The sequence below is a fragment of the Narcine bancroftii genome, chromosome 1, assembly GCF_036971445.1.
Source record: "Narcine bancroftii isolate sNarBan1 chromosome 1, sNarBan1.hap1, whole genome shotgun sequence".
Classification (NCBI taxonomy): Eukaryota; Metazoa; Chordata; class Chondrichthyes; order Torpediniformes; family Narcinidae; genus Narcine; species Narcine bancroftii.
Window position 1 is genome coordinate 180,452,654 of NC_091469.1, and position 19,974 is coordinate 180,472,627.

Here is a 19,974-nt window from a genome sequence, read left to right on the forward strand (position 1 = left end):
TTCCCTGCCTCTGATTCCCCTTCTCTGATTCCGCACATCTGATTCCCTGCCTGATTCCCTGCCTCTGATTCCCTGCCTCTGATTCCCTGCCTCTGATTCCCAACCTCTGATTCCCCACCTCTGATTCCCCATATCTGATTCCCCGCCTCTGTATCCCCGCCTCTGATTTCCCGCCTCTGTTTTCCCATATCTGATTCCCCGCCTCTGATTCCCCAACTTTGATTACCCACCTCTGATCCCCAGCTCTGATTCCCCGCCTCTGATTCCCCGTGTTTGATTCCCTGCCTCTGATTCCCTGCCTCTGATTCCCAACCTCTGATTCCCCACCTCTGATTCCCCATATCTGATTCCCCGCCTCTGTTTCCCTGCCTCTGATTCCCCTCCTCTGTTTCCCCATATCTGATTCCCCGCCTTTGATTCGCCACCTCTGATTCCCCATATGTGATTCCCCGCCTCTGTTTCCCCGCCTCTGATTCCCCGCCTCTGATACCCCATATCTCATTCCCCGCCTCTGATTCCCCATATCTGATTCCCGGACTCTGATTCCCCACATCTGATTCCCGGCCTCTTATTCCCGGCATCTGATTCCCGGCCTCTGATTCCCGGCCTCTGATTCCCCGCTTCTGATTCTGATTCCCTGCCTCTGATTCCCCATCTCTGATTCCGCACATCTGAATCCCTGCCTCTGATTCCCCACTTCTGATTCCCCATATCTGATTCCCCGCCTCTGTTTCCCCGCCTCTGATTCCCCGCCTCTGTTTCCCCATATCTAATTCCCCGCCTCTGATTCCCCAACTCTGATTCCCCGCACTGATTCCCCAGCTCTGAATCCCCACCTCAGATTCCCCGCATCTGATTCCCTGCCTCTGAATCCCCACCTCTGATTCCCTGCCTCTGATTCCCAACCTCTGATTCCCCTCCTCTGATTCCCCATATCTGATTCCCCGCCTCCGTTTCCCTGCATCTGATTCCCCGCCTCTGTTTCCCCATATCTGATTCCCCGCCTCTGATTCCCCAACTCTGATTCCCCGCCTCTGATTCCCCAGCTCTGATTCCCCGCCTCTGATTCCCCGCGTCTGATTCCCAGCCTCTGATTCCCCATGTCTTATTCCCCACCTCTGATTCGCCATCTCTGATTCATCGCCTCTGATTCCCCACCTCTGATTCCCCATATCTGATTCCACACCTATGTTTCCCCGCCTCTGATGCCCCGCCTCTGATTCCATGCCTCTGATTCCCAACCTCTGATTCCCCGCCTCTGTTTCCCTGCCTCTGATTCCCTGCCTCTGTTTCCTCATATCTGATTCCCCGCCTCTGATTCCCCAACACTGATTCCCCGCCTCTGATTCCCCAGGTCTGATTCACCACCTCTGATTCCCCGCGTCTGATTCCCCGCCTCTGATTCCCCATCTCTGATTCCCTATCTCTGATTCCCCAATTCTGATTCCCCGCCTTTGATTCCCTGCCTCTGATTCCCAACCTCTGATTCTCCACCTCTAATTCCCCATATCTGATTCCCCGCCTCTGTTTCCCCGCCTCTTATTCCCCGCCTCTGTTTCCCCATATCTGATTCCCGGCCTCTCATTCCCCAGCTCCGATTCCCCGCCTCTGATTCCCCATATCTGATTCCCCGCCGCTGATTCCCCAACTCTGATAGCCCGCCTCTGATTCCCCAGCTCTGATTCCCCGCCTCTGATTCCCCGCGTCTGAATCCCTGCCTCTGATTCCCCGCCTCTGATTCACCATCTCTGATTCACCACCTCTGATCCCCCGCCTCTGATTCCCCATGTCTGATTCACCGCCTCTGTTTCCCCACCTCTGATTCCCCGCCTCTGATTGCCCAGCTCTGATTCCCCGCATCTGATTCCCTGCCTCTGAATCCCCACCGCTATTCCCTGCCTCTGATTCCCAACCTCTGATTCCCCTCCTCTGATTCCCCATATCTGATTCCCCGCCTCCATTTCCCTGCCTCTGATTCCCCGCCTCTGTTACCCCATATCTGATTCCCCGCCTCTGATTCCCCAACTCTGATTCTGCACATCTGATTCCCTGCCTCTTATTCCCCACCTCTAATTCCCGGCCTCTGATTCCCGGCCTCTGATTCCCCACCTCTGATTCTCCATATCTGATTCCCCGCCTCTGTTTCCCCGCCTCTGATTCCCCACCTCTGTTTCCCCATATCTGATTCCCCGCATCTGATTCCCCACGTCTGATTCCCTGCCTGTGATTCCCTGCCTCTTATTCCCCGCCTCTGATTCCCCGCATCTGATTCCCTGCCTCTGAATCCCCACCTATGATTCCCTGCCTCTGATTCCCAACCTCTGATTCCCCTCCTCTGATTCCCCATATCTGATTCCCCGCCTCCATTTCCCTGCCTCTGATTCCCCGCCTCTGTTACCCCATATCTGATTCCCCGCCTCTGATTCCCCAACTCTGATTCTGCACATCTGATTCCCTGCCTCTTATTCCTCACCTCTAATTCCCGGCCTCTGATTCCCGTCCTCTGATTCCCCACCTCTGATTCTCCATATCTGATTCCCCGCCTCTGTTTCCCCGCCTCTGATTCCCCGCCTCTGTTTCCCCATATCTGATTCCCCGCCTCTGATTCCCCGCGTCTGATTCCCCGCCTCTGATTCCCCATCTCTGATTCCCTATCTCTGATTCCCCAATTCTGATTCCCCGCCTTTGATTCCCTGCCTCTGATTCCCAACCTCTGATTCCCCACCTCTGATTCCCCATATCTGATTCCCCGCCTCTGTTTCCCCGCCTCTTATTCCCCACCTCTGTTTCCCCATATCTGATTCCCGGCCTCTCATTCCCCAGCTCTGATTCCCCTCCTCTGATTCCCCATATCTGATTCCCCGCCGCTGATTCCCAAACTCTGAATCCCCAGCTCTGATTCCCCGCCTCTGATTCCCCGCGTCTGAATCCCTGCCTCTGATTCCCCGCCTCTGATTCCCCATCTCTGATTCACCACCTGTGATCCCCCGCCTCTGATTCCCCATGTCTGATTCACCGCCTCTGTTTCCCCACCTCTGATTCCCCGCCTCTGATTCCCCATATCTGATTCCCCGCCTCTGATTCCCCAACTCTGATTCCCCGCCTGTGATTCGCTAGCTATGATTCCCCGCCTCTGATTCCCCACGTCTGATTCCCTGCCTGTGATTCCCTGCCTCTTATTCCCCGCCTCTGATTCCCCGCATCTGATTCCCAACCTCTGATTCCCCTCCTCTGATTCCCCATATCTGATTCCCCGCCTCCATTTCCCTGCCTCTGATTCCCCGCCTCTGTTACCCCATATCTGATTCCCCGCCTCTGATTCCCCAACTCTGATTCTGCACATCTGATTCCCTGCCTCTTATTCCCCACCTCTAATTCCCGGCCTCTGATTCCCGTCCTCTGATTCCCCACCTCTGATTCTCCATATCTGATTCCCCGCCTCTGTTTCCCCGCCTCTGATTCCCCGCCTCTGTTTCCCCATATCTGATTCCCCGCCTCTGATTCCCCGCGTCTGATTCCCCGCCTCTGATTCCCCATCTCTGATTCCCTATCTCTGATTCCCCAATTCTGATTCCCCGCCTTTGATTCCCTGCCTCTGATTCCCAACCTCTGATTCCCCACCTCTGATTCCCCATATCTGATTCCCCGCCTCTGTTTCCCCGCCTCTTATTCCCCACCTCTGTTTCCCCATATCTGATTCCCGGCCTCTCATTCCCCAGCTCTGATTCCCCTCCTCTGATTCCCCATATCTGATTCCCCGCCGCTGATTCCCAAACTCTGAATCCCCAGCTCTGATTCCCCGCCTCTGATTCCCCGCGTCTGAATCCCTGCCTCTGATTCCCCGCCTCTGATTCCCCATCTCTGATTCACCACCTGTGATCCCCCGCCTCTGATTCCCCATGTCTGATTCACCGCCTCTGTTTCCCCACCTCTGATTCCCCGCCTCTGATTCCCCATATCTGATTCCCCGCCTCTGATTCCCCAACTCTGATTCCCCGCCTGTGATTCGCCAGCTATGATTCCCCGCCTCTGATTCCCCACGTCTGATTCCCTGCCTGTGATTCCCTGCCTCTTATTCCCCGCCTCTGATTCCCCGCATCTGATTCCCAACCTCTGATTCCCCTCCTCTGATTCCCCATATCTGATTCCCCGCCTCCATTTCCCTGCCTCTGATTCCCCGCCTCTGTTACCCCATATCTGATTCCCCGCCTCTGATTCCCCAACTCTGATTCTGCACATCTGATTCCCTGCCTCTTATTCCCCACCTCAAATTCCCGGCCTCTGATTCCCAGCCTCTGATTCCCCACCTCTGATTCTCCATATCTGATTCGCCGCCTCTGTTTCCCCGCCTCTGATTCCCCGCCTCTGTTTCCCCATATCTAATTCCCCGCCTCTGATTCCCCAACTCTGATTCCCCGCCTCTGATTCCCCAGGTCTGATTCCCCGCCTCTGATTCCACGTGTTTGATTACCTGCCTCTGATTCCCCAACTCTGATTCCCCGCACTGATTCCCCAGCTCTGAATCCCCGCCTCAGATTCCCCGCATCTGATTCCCTGCCTCTGAATCCCCACCTCTGATTCCCTGCCTCTGATTCCCAACCTCTGATTCCCCTCCTCTGATTCCCCATATCTGATTCCCCGCCTCCGTTTCCCTGCCTCTGATTCCCCGCCTCTGTTTCCCCATATCTGATTCCCCGCCTCTGATTCTCCAACTCTGATTCCCCGCCTCTGATTCCCCAGCTCTGATTCCCCGCCTCTGATTCCCCGCGTCTGATTCCCAGCCTCTGATTCCCCATGTCTTATTTCCCGCCTCTGATTCCCCGCCTCTGATTCGCCATCTCTGATTCATCGCCTCTGATTCCCCACCTCTGATTCCCCATATCTGATTCCCCACCTATGTTTCCCCGCCTCTGATGCCCCGCCTCTGATTCCATGCCTCTGATTCCCAACCTCTGATTCCCCAACCTCTGATTCCCCAACCTCTGATTCCCCATATCAGATTCCCCGCCTCTGTTTCCCCGCCTCTGATTCCCCACCTCTGATTCCCCAACACTGATTCCCCGCCTCTGATTCCCCAGCTCTGATTCACCACCTCTGATTCCCCGCGTCTGATTCCCCGCCTCTGATTCCCCATCTCTGATTCCCTATCTCTGATTCCCCAATTCTGATTCCCCGCCTTTGATTCCCTGCCTCTGATTCCCAACCTCTGATTCCCCACCTCTGATTCCCCATATCTGATTCCCCGCCTCTGTTTCCCCGCCTCTTATTCCCCGCCTCTGTTTCCCCATATCTGATTCCCGGCCACTCATTCCCCAGCTCTGATTCCCCGCCTCTGATTCCCCATATCTGATTCCCCGCCGCTGATTCCCCAACTCTGATAGCCCGCCTCTGATTCCCCAGCTCTGATTCCCCGCCTCTTATTCCCCGCGTCTGAATCCCTGCCTCTGATTCCCCGCCTCTGATTCCCCATCTCTGATTCACCACCTCTGATCCCCCGCCTCTCATTCCCCATGTCTGATCCACCGCCTCTGTTTCCCCATCTCTGATTCCCCGCCTCTGATTCCCCATATCTGATTCCCCGCCTCTGATTCGCCAACTCTGATTCCCCGCCTGTGATTCGCCAGCTATGATTCCCCGCCTCTGATTCCCCACGTCTGATTCCCTGCCTGTGATTCCCTGCCTCTTATTCCCCGCCTCTGATTCCCCGCATCTGATTCCCTGCCTCTGAATCCCCACCTCTGATTCCCTGCCTCTGATTCCCAACCTCTGATTCCCCTCCTCTGATTCCCCATATCTGATTCCCCGCCTCCATTTCCCTGCCTCTGATTCCCCGCCTCTGTTACCCCATATCTGATTCCCCGCCTCTGATTCCCCAACTCTGATTCTGCACATCTGATTCCCTGCCTCTTATTCCTCACCTCTAATTCCCGGCCTCTGATTCCCGTCCTCTGATTCCCCACCTCTGATTCTCCATATCTGATTCCCCGCCTCTGTTTCCCCGCCTCTGATTCCCCGCCTCTGTTTCCCCATATCTGATTCCCCGCCTCTGATTCCCCGCGTCTGATTCCCCGCCTCTGATTCCCCATCTCTGATTCCCTATCTCTGATTCCCCAATTCTGATTCCCCGCCTTTGATTCCCTGCCTCTGATTCCCAACCTCTGATTCCCCACCTCTGATTCCCCATATCTGATTCCCCGCCTCTGTTTCCCCGCCTCTTATTCCCCACCTCTGTTTCCCCATATCTGATTCCCGGCCTCTCATTCCCCAGCTCTGATTCCCCTCCTCTGATTCCCCATATCTGATTCCCCGCCGCTGATTCCCAAACTCTGAATCCCCAGCTCTGATTCCCCGCCTCTGATTCCCCGCGTCTGAATCCCTGCCTCTGATTCCCCGCCTCTGATTCCCCATCTCTGATTCACCACCTGTGATCCCCCGCCTCTGATTCCCCATGTCTGATTCACCGCCTCTGTTTCCCCACCTCTGATTCCCCGCCTCTGATTCCCCATATCTGATTCCCCGCCTCTGATTCCCCAACTCTGATTCCCCGCCTGTGATTCGCCAGCTATGATTCCCCGCCTCTGATTCCCCACGTCTGATTCCCTGCCTGTGATTCCCTGCCTCTTATTCCCCGCCTCTGATTCCCCGCATCTGATTCCCAACCTCTGATTCCCCTCCACTGATTCCCCATATCTGATTCCCCGCCTCCATTTCCCTGCCTCTGATTCCCCGCCTCTGTTACCCCATATCTGATTCCCCGCCTCTGATTCCCCAACTCTGATTCTGCACATCTGATTCCCTGCCTCTTATTCCCCACCTCTAATTCCCGGCCTCTGATTCCCGTCCTCTGATTCCCCACCTCTGATTCTCCATATCTGATTCCCCGCCTCTGTTTCCCCGCCTCTGATTCCCCGCCTCTGTTTCCCCATATCTGATTCCCCGCCTCTGATTCCCCGCGTCTGATTCCCCGCCTCTGATTCCCCATCTCTGATTCCCTATCTCTGATTCCCCAATTCTGATTCCCCGCCTTTGATTCCCTGCCTCTGATTCCCAACCTCTGATTCCCCACCTCTGATTCCCCATATCTGATTCCCCGCCTCTGTTTCCCCGCCTCTTATTCCCCACCTCTGTTTCCCCATATCTGATTCCCGGCCTCTCATTCCCCAGCTCTGATTCCCCTCCTCTGATTCCCCATATCTGATTCCCCGCCGCTGATTCCCAAACTCTGAATCCCCAGCTCTGATTCCCCGCCTCTGATTCCCCGCGTCTGAATCCCTGCCTCTGATTCCCCGCCTCTGATTCCCCATCTCTGATTCACCACCTGTGATCCCCCGCCTCTGATTCCCCATGTCTGATTCACCGCCTCTGTTTCCCCACCTCTGATTCCCCGCCTCTGATTCCCCATATCTGATTCCCCGCCTCTGATTCCCCAACTCTGATTCCCCGCCTGTGATTCGCCAGCTATGATTCCCCGCCTCTGATTCCCCACGTCTGATTCCCTGCCTGTGATTCCCTGCCTCTTATTCCCCGCCTCTGATTCCCCGCATCTGATTCCCAACCTCTGATTCCCCTCCTCTGATTCCCCATATCTGATTCCCCGCCTCCATTTCCCTGCCTCTGATTCCCCGCCTCTGTTACCCCATATCTGATTCCCCGCCTCTGATTCCCCAACTCTGATTCTGCACATCTGATTCCCTGCCTCTTATTCCCCACCTCAAATTCCCGGCCTCTGATTCCCAGCCTCTGATTCCCCACCTCTGATTCTCCATATCTGATTCGCCGCCTCTGTTTCCCCGCCTCTGATTCCCCGCCTCTGTTTCCCCATATCTAATTCCCCGCCTCTGATTCCCCAACTCTGATTCCCCGCCTCTGATTCCCCAGGTCTGATTCCCCGCCTCTGATTCCACGTGTTTGATTACCTGCCTCTGATTCCCCGCCTCTGCTTCCCCATCTCTGATTCACCGCCTTTGATTCGCCACCACTGATTCCCCATATGTGATTCCCCGCCTCTGTTTCCCCGCCTCTGATTCCCCGCCTCTGATTCCCCATATCTCATTCCCCGCCTCTGATTCCCCGCATCTGATTCCCTGCCTCTGAATCCCCACCTCTGATTCCCTGCCTCTGATTCCCCACCTCTGATTCCCGGCCTCTGATTCCCGGCCTCTGATTCCCGACCTCTCATTCCCGGCCTCTGATTCCCGGCCTCTGATTCCCCGCCTCTGATTCCCCGACTCTGATTCCCTGCCTCTGATTCCCCATCTCTGATTCTGCACATCTGATTCCCTGCCTCTTATTCCCCACCTCTGATTCCCGGCCTCTGATTCCCGGCCTCTGATTCCCGGCCTCTCATTCCCGGACTCTCATTCCCGGCCTCTCATTCCCGGCCTCTGATTCCCCGCCTCTGATTCCCCGCCTCTGTTTCCCTGCCTCTGATTCCCCTTCTCTGATTCCGCACATCTGATTCCCTGCCTGATTCCCTGCCTCTGATTCCCTGCCTCTGATTCCCTGCCTCTGATTCCCAACCTCTGATTCCCCACCTCTGATTCCCCATATCTGATTCCCCGCCTCTGTATCCCCGCCTCTGATTTCCCGCCTCTGTTTTCCCATATCTGATTCCCCGCCTCTGATTCCCCAACTTTGATTACCCACCTCTGATCCCCAGCTCTGATTCCCCGCCTCTGATTCCCCGTGTTTGGTTCCCTGCCTCTGATTCCCTGCCTCTGATTCCCAACCTCTGATTCCCCACCTCTGATTCCCCATATCTGATTCCCCGCCTCTGTTTCCCTGCCTCTGATTCCCCTCCTCTGTTTCCCCATATCTGATTCCCCGCCTTTGATTCGCCACCTCTGATTCCCCATATGTGATTCCCCGCCTCTGTTTCCCCGCCTCTGATTCCCCGCCTCTGATACCCCATATCTCATTCCCCGCCTCTGATTCCCCATATCTGATTCCCGGACTCTGATTCCCCACATCTGATTCCCGGCCTCTTATTCCCGGCATCTGATTCCCGGCCTCTGATTCCCGGCCTCTGATTCCCCGCTTCTGATTCTGATTCCCTGCCTCTGATTCCCCATCTCTGATTCCGCACATCTGAATCCCTGCCTCTGATTCCCCACTTCTGATTCCCCATATCTGATTCCCCGCCTCTGTTTCCCCGCCTCTGATTCCCCGCCTCTGTTTCCCCATATCTAATTCCCCGCCTCTGATTCCCCAACTCTGATTCCCCGCACTGATTCCCCAGCTCTGAATCCCCACCTCAGATTCCCCGCATCTGATTCCCTGCCTCTGAATCCCCACCTCTGATTCCCTGCCTCTGATTCCCAACCTCTGATTCCCCTCCTCTGATTCCCCATATCTGATTCCCCGCCTCCGTTTCCCTGCATCTGATTCCCCGCCTCTGTTTCCCCATATCTGATTCCCCGCCTCTGATTCCCCAACTCTGATTCCCCGCCTCTGATTCCCCAGCTCTGATTCCCCGCCTCTGATTCCCCGCGTCTGATTCCCAGCCTCTGATTCCCCATGTCTTATTCCCCACCTCTGATTCGCCATCTCTGATTCATCGCCTCTGATTCCCCACCTCTGATTCCCCATATCTGATTCCCCACCTATGTTTCCCCGCCTCTGATGCCCCGCCTCTGATTCCATGCCTCTGATTCCCAACCTCTGATTCCCCGCCTCTGTTTCCCTGCCTCTGATTCCCTGCCTCTGTTTCCTCATATCTGATTCCCCGCCTCTGATTCCCCAACACTGATTCCCCGCCTCTGATTCCCCAGGTCTGATTCACCACCTCTGATTCCCCGCGTCTGATTCCCCGCCTCTGATTCCCCATCTCTGATTCCCTATCTCTGATTCCCCAATTCTGATTCCCCGCCTTTGATTCCCTGCCTCTGATTCCCAACCTCTGATTCTCCACCTCTAATTCCCCATATCTGATTCCCCGCCTCTGTTTCCCCGCCTCTTATTCCCCGCCTCTGTTTCCCCATATCTGATTCCCGGCCTCTCATTCCCCAGCTCCGATTCCCCGCCTCTGATTCCCCATATCTGATTCCCCGCCGCTGATTCCCCAACTCTGATAGCCCGCCTCTGATTCCCCAGCTCTGATTCCCCGCCTCTGATTCCCCGCGTCTGAATCCCTGCCTCTGATTCCCCGCCTCTGATTCACCATCTCTGATTCACCACCTCTGATCCCCCGCCTCTGATTCCCCATGTCTGATTCACCGCCTCTGTTTCCCCACCTCTGATTCCCCGCCTCTGATTGCCCAGCTCTGATTCCCCGCATCTGATTCCCTGCCTCTGAATCCCCACCGCTATTCCCTGCCTCTGATTCCCAACCTCTGATTCCCCTCCTCTGATTCCCCATATCTGATTCCCCGCCTCCATTTCCCTGCCTCTGATTCCCCGCCTCTGTTACCCCATATCTGATTCCCCGCCTCTGATTCCCCAACTCTGATTCTGCACATCTGATTCCCTGCCTCTTATTCCCCACCTCTAATTCCCGGCCTCTGATTCCCGGCCTCTGATTCCCCACCTCTGATTCTCCATATCTGATTCCCCGCCTCTGTTTCCCCGCCTCTGATTCCCCACCTCTGTTTCCCCATATCTGATTCCCCGCATCTGATTCCCCACGTCTGATTCCCTGCCTGTGATTCCCTGCCTCTTATTCCCCGCCTCTGATACCCCGCATCTGATTCCCTGCCTCTGAATCCCCACCTTGATTCCCTGCCTCTGATTCCCAACCTCTGATTCCCCTCCTCTGATTCCCCAGGTCTGATTCCCCGCCTCTGATTCCACGTGTTTGATTACCTGCCTCTGATTCCCCGCCTCTGCTTCCCCATCTCTGATTCACCGCCTTTGATTCGCCACCTCTGATTCCCCATATGTGATTCCCCTCCTCTGTTTCCCCGCCTCTGATTCCCCGCCTCTGATTCCCCATATCTCATTCCCCGCCTCTGATTCCCCGCATCTGATTCCCTGCCTCTGAATCCCCACCTCTGATTCCCTGCCTCTGATTCCCAACCTCTGATTCCCCTCCTCTGATTCCCCATATCTGATTCCCCGCCTCCGTTTCCCTGCCTCTGATTAACCGCCTCTGTTTCCCCATATCTGATTCCCCGCCTCTGATTCCCCAACTCTGATTCCCCGCCTCTGATTCCCCAGCTCTGATTCCCCGCCTCTGATTCCCCGCGTCTGATTCCCAGCCTCTGATTCCCCATGTCTGATTTCCTGCCTCTGATTCACCATCTCTGATTCATCGCCTCTGATTCCCCACCTCTGATTCCCCATATCTGATTCATCGCCTCTGATTCCCAGCCTCTGATTCCCCATGTCTTATTCCCCACCTCTGATTCACCATCTCTGATTCATCGCCTCTGATTCCCCACCTCTGATTCCCCATATCTGATTCCCCACCTATGTTTCCCCGCCTCTGATGCCCCGCCTCTGATTCCATGCCTCTGATTCCCAACCTCTGATTCCCCGCCTCTGTTTCCCCGCCTCTGATTCCCCGCCTCTGATTCCCCAACACTGATTCCCCGCCTCTGATTCCCCAGGTCTGATTCACCACCTCTGATTCCCCGCGTCTGATTCCCCGCCTCTGATTCCCCATCTCTGATTCCCTATCTCTGATTCCCCAATTCTGATTCCCCGCCTTTGATTCCCTGCCTCTGATTCCCAACCTCTGATTCTCCACCTCTAATTCCCCATATCTGATTCCCCGCCTCTGTTTCCCCGCCTCTTATTCCCCGCCTCTGTTTCCCCATATCTGATTCCCGGCCTCTCATTCCCCAGCTCCGATTCCCCGCCTCTGATTCCCCATATCTGATTCCCCGCCGCTGATTCCCCAACTCTGATAGCCCGCCTCTGATTCCCCAGCTCTGATTCCCCGCCTCTGATTCCCCGCGTCTGAATCCCTGCCTCTGATTCCCCGCCTCTGATTCACCATCTCTGATTCACCACCTCTGATCCCCCGCCTCTGATTCCCCATGTCTGATTCACCGCCTCTGTTTCCCCACCTCTGATTCCCCGCCTCTGATTCCCCAGCTCTGATTCCCCGCATCTGATTCCCTGCCTCTGAATCCCCACCGCTATTCCCTGCCTCTGATTCCCAACCCCTGATTCCCCTCCTCTGATTCCCCATATCTGATTCCCCGCCTCCATTTCCCTGCCTCTGATTCCCCGCCTCTGTTACCCCATATCTGATTCCCCGCCTCTGATTCCCCAACTCTGATTCTGCACATCTGATTCCCTGCCTCTTATTCCCCACCTCTAATTCCCGGCCTCTGATTCCCGGCCTCTGATTCCCCACCTCTGATTCTCCATATCTGATTCCCCGCCTCTGTTTCCCCGCCTCTGATTCCCCACCTCTGTTTCCCCATATCTGATTCCCCGCATCTGATTCCCCACGTCTGATTCCCTGCCTGTGATTCCCTGCCTCTTATTCCCCGCCTCTGATTCCCCGCATCTGATTCCCTGCCTCTGAATCCCCACCTTGATTCCCTGCCTCTGATTCCCAACCACTGATTCCCCTCCTCTGATTCCCCATATCTGATTCCCCACCTCCATTTCCCTGCCTCTGATTCCCCGCCTCTGTTACCCAATATCTGATTCCCCGCCTCTGATTCCCCAACTCTGTTTCTGCACATCTGATTCCCTGCCTCTTATTCCCCACCTCTAATTCCCGGACTCTGATTCCCGGCCTCTGATACCCTACCTCTGATTCTCCATATCTGATTCCCCGCCTCTGTTTCCCCGCCTCTGATTCCCCGCCTCTGTTTCCCCATATCTGATTCCCCGCCTCTGATTCCCCAACTCTGATTCCCCGCCTCTGATTCCCCAGGTCTGATTCCCCGCCTCTGATTCCACGTGTTTGATTACCTGCCTCTGATTCCCCGCCTCTGCTTCCCCATCTCTGATTCACCGCCTTTGATTCGCCACCTCTGATTCCCCATATGTGATTCCCCTCCTCTGTTTCCCCGCCTCTGATTCCCCGCCTCTGATTCCCCATATCTCATTCCCCGCCTCTGATTCCCCGCATCTGATTCCCTGCCTCTGAATCCCCACCTCTGATTCCCTGCCTCTGATTCCCAACCTCTGATTCCCCTCCTCTGATTCCCCATATCTGATTCCCCGCCTCCGTTTCCCTGCCTCTGATTAACCGCCTCTGTTTCCCCATATCTGATTCCCCGCCTCTGATTCCCCAACTCTGATTCCCCGCCTCTGATTCCCCAGCTCTGATTCCCCGCCTCTGATTCCCCGCGTCTGATTCCCAGCCTCTGATTCCCCATGTCTGATTTCCTGCCTCTGATTCCCCGCCTCTGATTCGCCATCTCTGATTCATCGCCTCTGATTCCCAGCCTCTGATTCCCCATGTCTTATTCCCCACCTCTGATTCGCCATCTCTGATTCATCGCCTCTGATTCCCCACCTCTGATTCCCCATATCTGATTCCCCACCTATGTTTCCCCGCCTCTGATGCCCCGCCTCTGATTCCATGCCTCTGATTCCCAACCTCTGATTCCCCGCCTCTGTTTCCCCGCCTCTGATTCCCTGCCTCTGTTTCCTCATATCTGATTCCCCGCCTCTGATTCCCCAACACTGATTCCCCGCCTCTGATTCCCCAGGTCTGATTCACCACCTCTGATTCCCCGCGTCTGATTCCCCGCCTCTGATTCCCCATCTCTGATTCCCTATCTCTGATTCCCCAATTCTGATTCCCCGCCTTTGATTCCCTGCCTCTGATTCCCAACCTCTGATTCTCCACCTCTAATTCCCCATATCTGATTCCCCGCCTCTGTTTCCCCGCCTCTTATTCCCCGCCTCTGTTTCCCCATATCTGATTCCCGGCCTCTCATTCCCCAGCTCCGATTCCCCGCCTCTGATTCCCCATATCTGATTCCCCGCCGCTGATTCCCCAACTCTGATAGCCCGCCTCTGATTCCCCAGCTCTGATTCCCCGCCTCTGATTCCCCGCGTCTGAATCCCTGCCTCTGATTCCCCGCCTCTGATTCACCATCTCTGATTCACCACCTCTGATCCCCCGCCTCTGATTCCCCATGTCTGATTCACAGCCTCTGTTTCCCCACCTCTGATTCCCCGCTTCTGATTCCCCAGCTCTGATTCCCCGCATCTGATTCCCTGCCTCTGAATCCCCACCGCTATTCCCTGCCTCTGATTCCCAACCTCTGATTCCCCTCCTCTGATTCCCCATATCTGATTCCCCGCCTCCATTTCCCTGCCTCTGATTCCCCGCCTCTGTTACCCCATATCTGATTCCCCGCCTCTGATTCCCCAACTCTGATTCTGCACATCTGATTCCCTGCCTCTTATTCCCCACCTCTAATTCCCGGCCTCTGATTCCCGGCCTCTGATTCCCCACCTCTGATTCTCCATATCTGATTCCCCGCCTCTGTTTCCCCACCTCTGATTCCCCACCTCTGTTTCCCAATATCTGATTCCCCGCATCTGATTCCCCACGTCTGATTCCCTGCCTGTGATTCCCTGCCTCTTATTCCCCGCCTCTGATTCCCCGCATCTGATTCCCTGCCTCTGAATCCCTACCTTGATTCCCTGCCTCTGATTCCCAACCTCTGATTCCCCTCCTCTGATTCCCCATATCTGATTCCCCACCTCCATTTCCCTGCCTCTGATTCCCCGCCTCTGTTACCCAATATCTGATTCCCCGCCTCTGATTCCCCAACTCTGTTTCTGCACATCTGATTCCCTGCCTCTTATTCCCCACCTCTAATTCCCGGCCTCTGATTCCCGGCCTCTGATACCCTACCTCTGATTCTCCATATCTGATTCCCCGCCTCTGTTACCCCGCCTCTGATTCCCCGCCTCTGTTTCCCCATATCTGATTCCCCGCCTCTGATTCCCCAACTCTGATTCCCCGCCTCTGATTCCCCAGGTCTGATTCCCCGCCTCTGATTCCACGTGTTTGATTACCTGCCTCTGATTCCCCGCCTCTGCTTCCCCATCTCTGATTCACCGCCTTTGATTCGCCACCTCTGATTCCCCATATGTGATTCCCCTCCTCTGTTTCCCCGCCTCTGATTCCCCGCCTCTGATTCCCCATATCTCATTCCCCGCCTCTGATTCCCCGCATCTGATTCCCTGCCTCTGAATCCCCACCTCTGATTCCCTGCCTCTGATTCCCAACCTCTGATTCCCCTCCTCTGATTCCCCATATCTGATTCCCCGCCTCCGTTTCCCTGCCTCTGATTAACCGCCTCTGTTTCCCCATATCTGATTCCCCGCCTCTGATTCCCCAACTCTGATTCCCCGCCTCTGATTCCCCAGCTCTGATTCCCCACCTCTGATTCCCCGCGTCTGATTCCCAGCCTCTGATTCCCCATGTCTGATTTCCTGCCTCTGATTCCCCGCCTCTGATTCGCCATCTCTGATTCATCGCCTCTGATTCCCCACCTCTGATTCCCCATATCTTATTCCCCACGTATGTTTCCCCGCCTCTGATTCCCCGCCTCTGATTCCCCATCTCTGATTCCCGGACTCTGATTCCCCACCTCTGATTCCCTATCTCTGATTCCACACATCCGATTCCCTGCCTCTGATTCCCCGCCTCTGATGCCCCGCCTCTGATTCCCAATCTCTGATTCCCCTCCTCTGATTCCCAATATCTGATTCCCCGCCTCCGTTTCCCTGCCTCTGATTCCCCGCCTCTGTTTCCCCATATCTGATTCCCCGCCTCTGATTCCCCAACTCTGATTCCCCGCCTCTGATTCCCCAGCTCTGATTCCCCGCCTCTGATTCCCCGCGTCTGATTCCCAGCCTCTGATTCCCCATGTCTGATTTCCTGCCTCTGATTCCCTGCCTCTGATTCGCCATCTCTGATTCATCCCCTCTGATTCCCCACCTCTGATTCCCCATATCTTATTCCCCACCTATGTTTCCCCGCCTCTGATTCCCCGCCTCTGATTCCCCATCTCTGATTCCCAGACTCTGATTCCCCTCCTCTGATTCCCTATCTCTGATTCTGCACATCCGATTCCCTGCCTCTGATTCCCCGCCTCTGATTCCCCACCTCTGATTCCCCACCTCTGATTCCCCATATCTGATTCCCCGCCTCTGTTTCCCCGCCTCTGATTCCCTGCCTCTGATTCCCCATCTCTGATTCCCTATCTCTGATTCCCCAATTCTGATTCCCCGCCTTTGATTCCCTGCCTCTGATTCCCAACCTCTGATTCCCCACCTCTGATATCCCATATCTGATTCCCCGCCTCTGTTTCCCCGCCTCTTATTCCCCGCCTCTGTTTCCCCATATCTGATACCCGGCCTCTCATTCCCCAGCTCTGATTCCCCGCCTCTGATTCCCCATATCTGATTCCCCGCCGCTGATTCCCCAACTCAGATAGCCCACCTCTGATTCCCCAGCTCTGATTCCCCGCCTCTGATTCCCCGCGTCTGAATCCCTGCCTCTGATTCCCCGCCTCTGATTCCCCATCTCTGATTCACCACCTCTGATCCCCCGCCTCTGATTCCCCATGTCTGATTCACCGCCTCTGTTTCCCCATCTCTGATTCCCCGCCTCTGATTCCCCATATCTGATTCCCCGCCTCTGATTCCCCAACTCTGATTCGCCGCCTGTGATTCGCCAGCTATGATTCCCCACGTCTGATTCCCTGCCTGTGATTCCCTGCCTCTTATTCCCCGCCTCTGATTCCCCGCATCTGATTCCCTGCCTCTGAATCCCCACCTCTGATTCCCTGCCTCTGATTCCCAACCTCTTATTCCCCTCGTCTGATTCCCCATATCTGATTCCCCACCTCCATTTCCCTGCCTCTGATTCCCCGCCTCTGTTACCCAATATCTGATTCCCCGCCTCTGATTCCCCAACTCTGATTCTGCACATCTGATTCCCTGCCTCTTATTCCCCACCTCTAATTCCCGGCCTCTGATTCCCGGCCTCTGATTCCCCACCTCTGATTCTCCATATCTGATTCCCCGCCTCTGTTTCCCCGCCTCTGATTCCCCGCCTCTGTTTCCCCATATCTGATTCACCGCCTTTGATTCGCCACCTCTGATTACCCATATGTGATTCCCCTCCTCTGTTTCCCCGCCTCTGATTCCCCGCCTCTGATTCCCCATATCTCATTCCCCGCCTCTGATTCCCCGCATCTGATTCCCTGCCTCTGAATCCCCACCTCTGATTCCCTGCCTCTGATTCCCAACCTCTGATTCCCCTCCTCTGATTCCCCATATCTGATTCCTCGCCTCCGTTTCCCTGCCTCTGATTAACCGCCTCTGTTTCCCCATATCTGATTCCGCGCCTCTGATTCCCCAACTCTGATTCCCCGCCTCTGATTCCCCAGCTCTGATTCCCCGCCTCTGTTTCCCCGCGTCTGATTCCCAGCCTCTGATTGCCCATGTCTGATTTCCTGCCTCTGATTCCCCGCCTCTGATTCGCCATCTCTGATTCATCGCCTCTGATTCCCCACCTCTGATTCCCCATATCTTATTCCCCACCTATGTTTCCCCGCCTCTGATTCCCCGCCTCTGATTCCCCATCTCTGATTCCCGGACTCTGATTCCCCACCTCTGATTCCCTATCTCTGATTCCGCACATCCGATTCCCTGCCTCTGATTCCCCGCCTCTGATGCCCCGCCTCTGATTCCCAACCTCTGATTCCCCTCCTCTGATTCCCCATATCTGATTCCCCGCCTCCGTTTCCCTGCCTCTGATTCCCCGCCTCTGTTTCCCCATATCTGATTCCCCTCCTCTGATTCCCCAACTCTGATTCCCCGCCTCTGATTCCCCAGCTCTGATTCCCCGCCTCTGATTCCCCGCGTCTGATTCCCAGCCTCTGATTCCCCATGTCTTATTCCCCGCCTCTGATTCCCCGCCTCTGATTCGCCATCTCTGATTCATCGCCTCTGATTCCCCACCTCTGATTCCCCATATCTGATTCCCACCTATGTTTCCCCGCCTCTGATGCCCCGCCTCTGATTCCATGCCTCTGATTCCCAACCTCTGATTCCCCACCTCTGATTCCCCATATCTGATTCCCCGCCTCTGTTTCCCCGCCTCTGATTCCCTGCCTCTGTTTCCTCATATCTGATTCCCCGCCTCTGATTCCCCAACACTGATTCCCCTCCTCTGATACCCCAGCTCTGATTCACCACCTCTGATTCCCCGCGTCTGATTCCCCGCCTCTGATTCCCCATCTCTGATTCCCTATCTCTGATTCCCCAATTCTGATTCCCCGCCTTTGATTCCCTGCCTCTGATTCCCAACCTCTGATTCCCCACCTCTGATTCCCCAGCTCTGATTCCCCGCCTCTGATTCCCCGCGTCTGAATCCCTGCCTCTGATTCCCCGCCTCTGATTCCCCATCTCTGATTCACCACCTCTGATCCCCCGCCTCTGATTCCCCATGTCTGATTCACCGCCTCTGTTTCCCCACCTCTGATTCCCCGCCTCTGATTCCCCATATCTGATTCCCCGCCTCTGACTCCCTGACTCTGTTTCCCCGCCTCTGATTCCCCGCCTCTGATTCCCCATATCTCATTCCCCGCCTCTGATTCCCCGCATCTGATTCCCTGCCTCTGAATCCCCACCTCTGATTCCCTGCCTCTGATTCCCAACCTCTGATTCCCCTCCTCTGATTCCCCATATCTGATTCCCCGCCTCCGTTTCCCTGCCTCTGATTGCCCGCCTCTGTTTCCCCATATCTGATTCCCCGCCTCTGATTCCCCAACTCTGATTCCCCGCCTCTGATTCCCCAGCTCTGATTCCCCGCCTCTGATTCCCCGCGTCTGATTCCCAGCCTCTGATTCCCCATGTCTGATTTCCTGCCTCTGATTCCCCGCCTCTGATTCGCCATCTCTGATTCATCCCCTCTGATTCCCCACCTCTGATTCCCCATATCTTATTCCCCACCTATGTTTCCCCGCCTCTGATTCCCCGCCTCTGATTCCCCATCTCTGATTCCCAGACTCTGATTCCCCACCTCTGATTCCCTATCTCTGATTCTGCACATCCGATTCCCTGCCTCTGATTCCCCGCCTCTGATTCCCCACCTCTGATTCCCCACCTCTGATTCCCCATATCTGATTCCCCGCCTCTGTTTCCCCGCCTCTGATTCCCTGCCTCTGTTTCCTCATATCTGATTCCCCGCCTCTGATTCCCCAACACTGATTCCCCGCCTCTGATTCCCCAGCTCTGATTCACCACCTCTGATTCCCCACGTCTGATTCCCCGCTTATGATTCCCGGCCTCTTATTCCCCACCTCTGATTCCCGGCCTCTGATTCCCGGCCTCTGATTCCCGACCTCTCATTCCCGGCCTCTGATTCCCGGCCTCTGATACCCCGGCTCTGATTCCCCGCCTCTGATTCCCTGCCTCTGATTCCCCATCTCTGATTCCGCACATCTGATTCCCTGCCTCTGATTCCCCGCCTCTGATTCCCTGCCTCTGATTCCCTGCCTCTGATTCCCAACCTCTGATTCCCCACCTCTGATTCCCCATATCTGATTCCCCGCCTCCGTTTCCCTGCCTCTGATTCCCCGCCTCTGTTTCCCCATATCTGATTCCCCTCCTCTGATTCCCCAACTCTGATTCCCTGCCTCTGATTCCCCAGCTCTGATTCCCCGCCTCTGATTCCCCGCGTCTGATTCCCAGCCTCTGATTCCCTGCCTCTGATTCCCAACCTCTGATTCCCCACCTCTGATTCCCCATATCTGATTCCCCGCCTCTGTTTCCCCGCCTCTGATTCCCCGCCTCTGTTTCCCAATATCTGATTCCCCGCCTTTGATTCGCCACCTCTGATTCCCCATATGTGATTCCCCGCCTCTGTTTCCCCGCATCTGATTCCCCGCCTCTGATTCCCCATATCTCATTCCCCGCCTCTGATTCCCCATATCTGATTCCCGGACTCTGATTCCCCACCTCTGATTCCCGGCCTCTTTTTCCCGGCATCTGATTCCCGGCATCTGATTCCCGGACTCTGATTCCCGGCCTCTG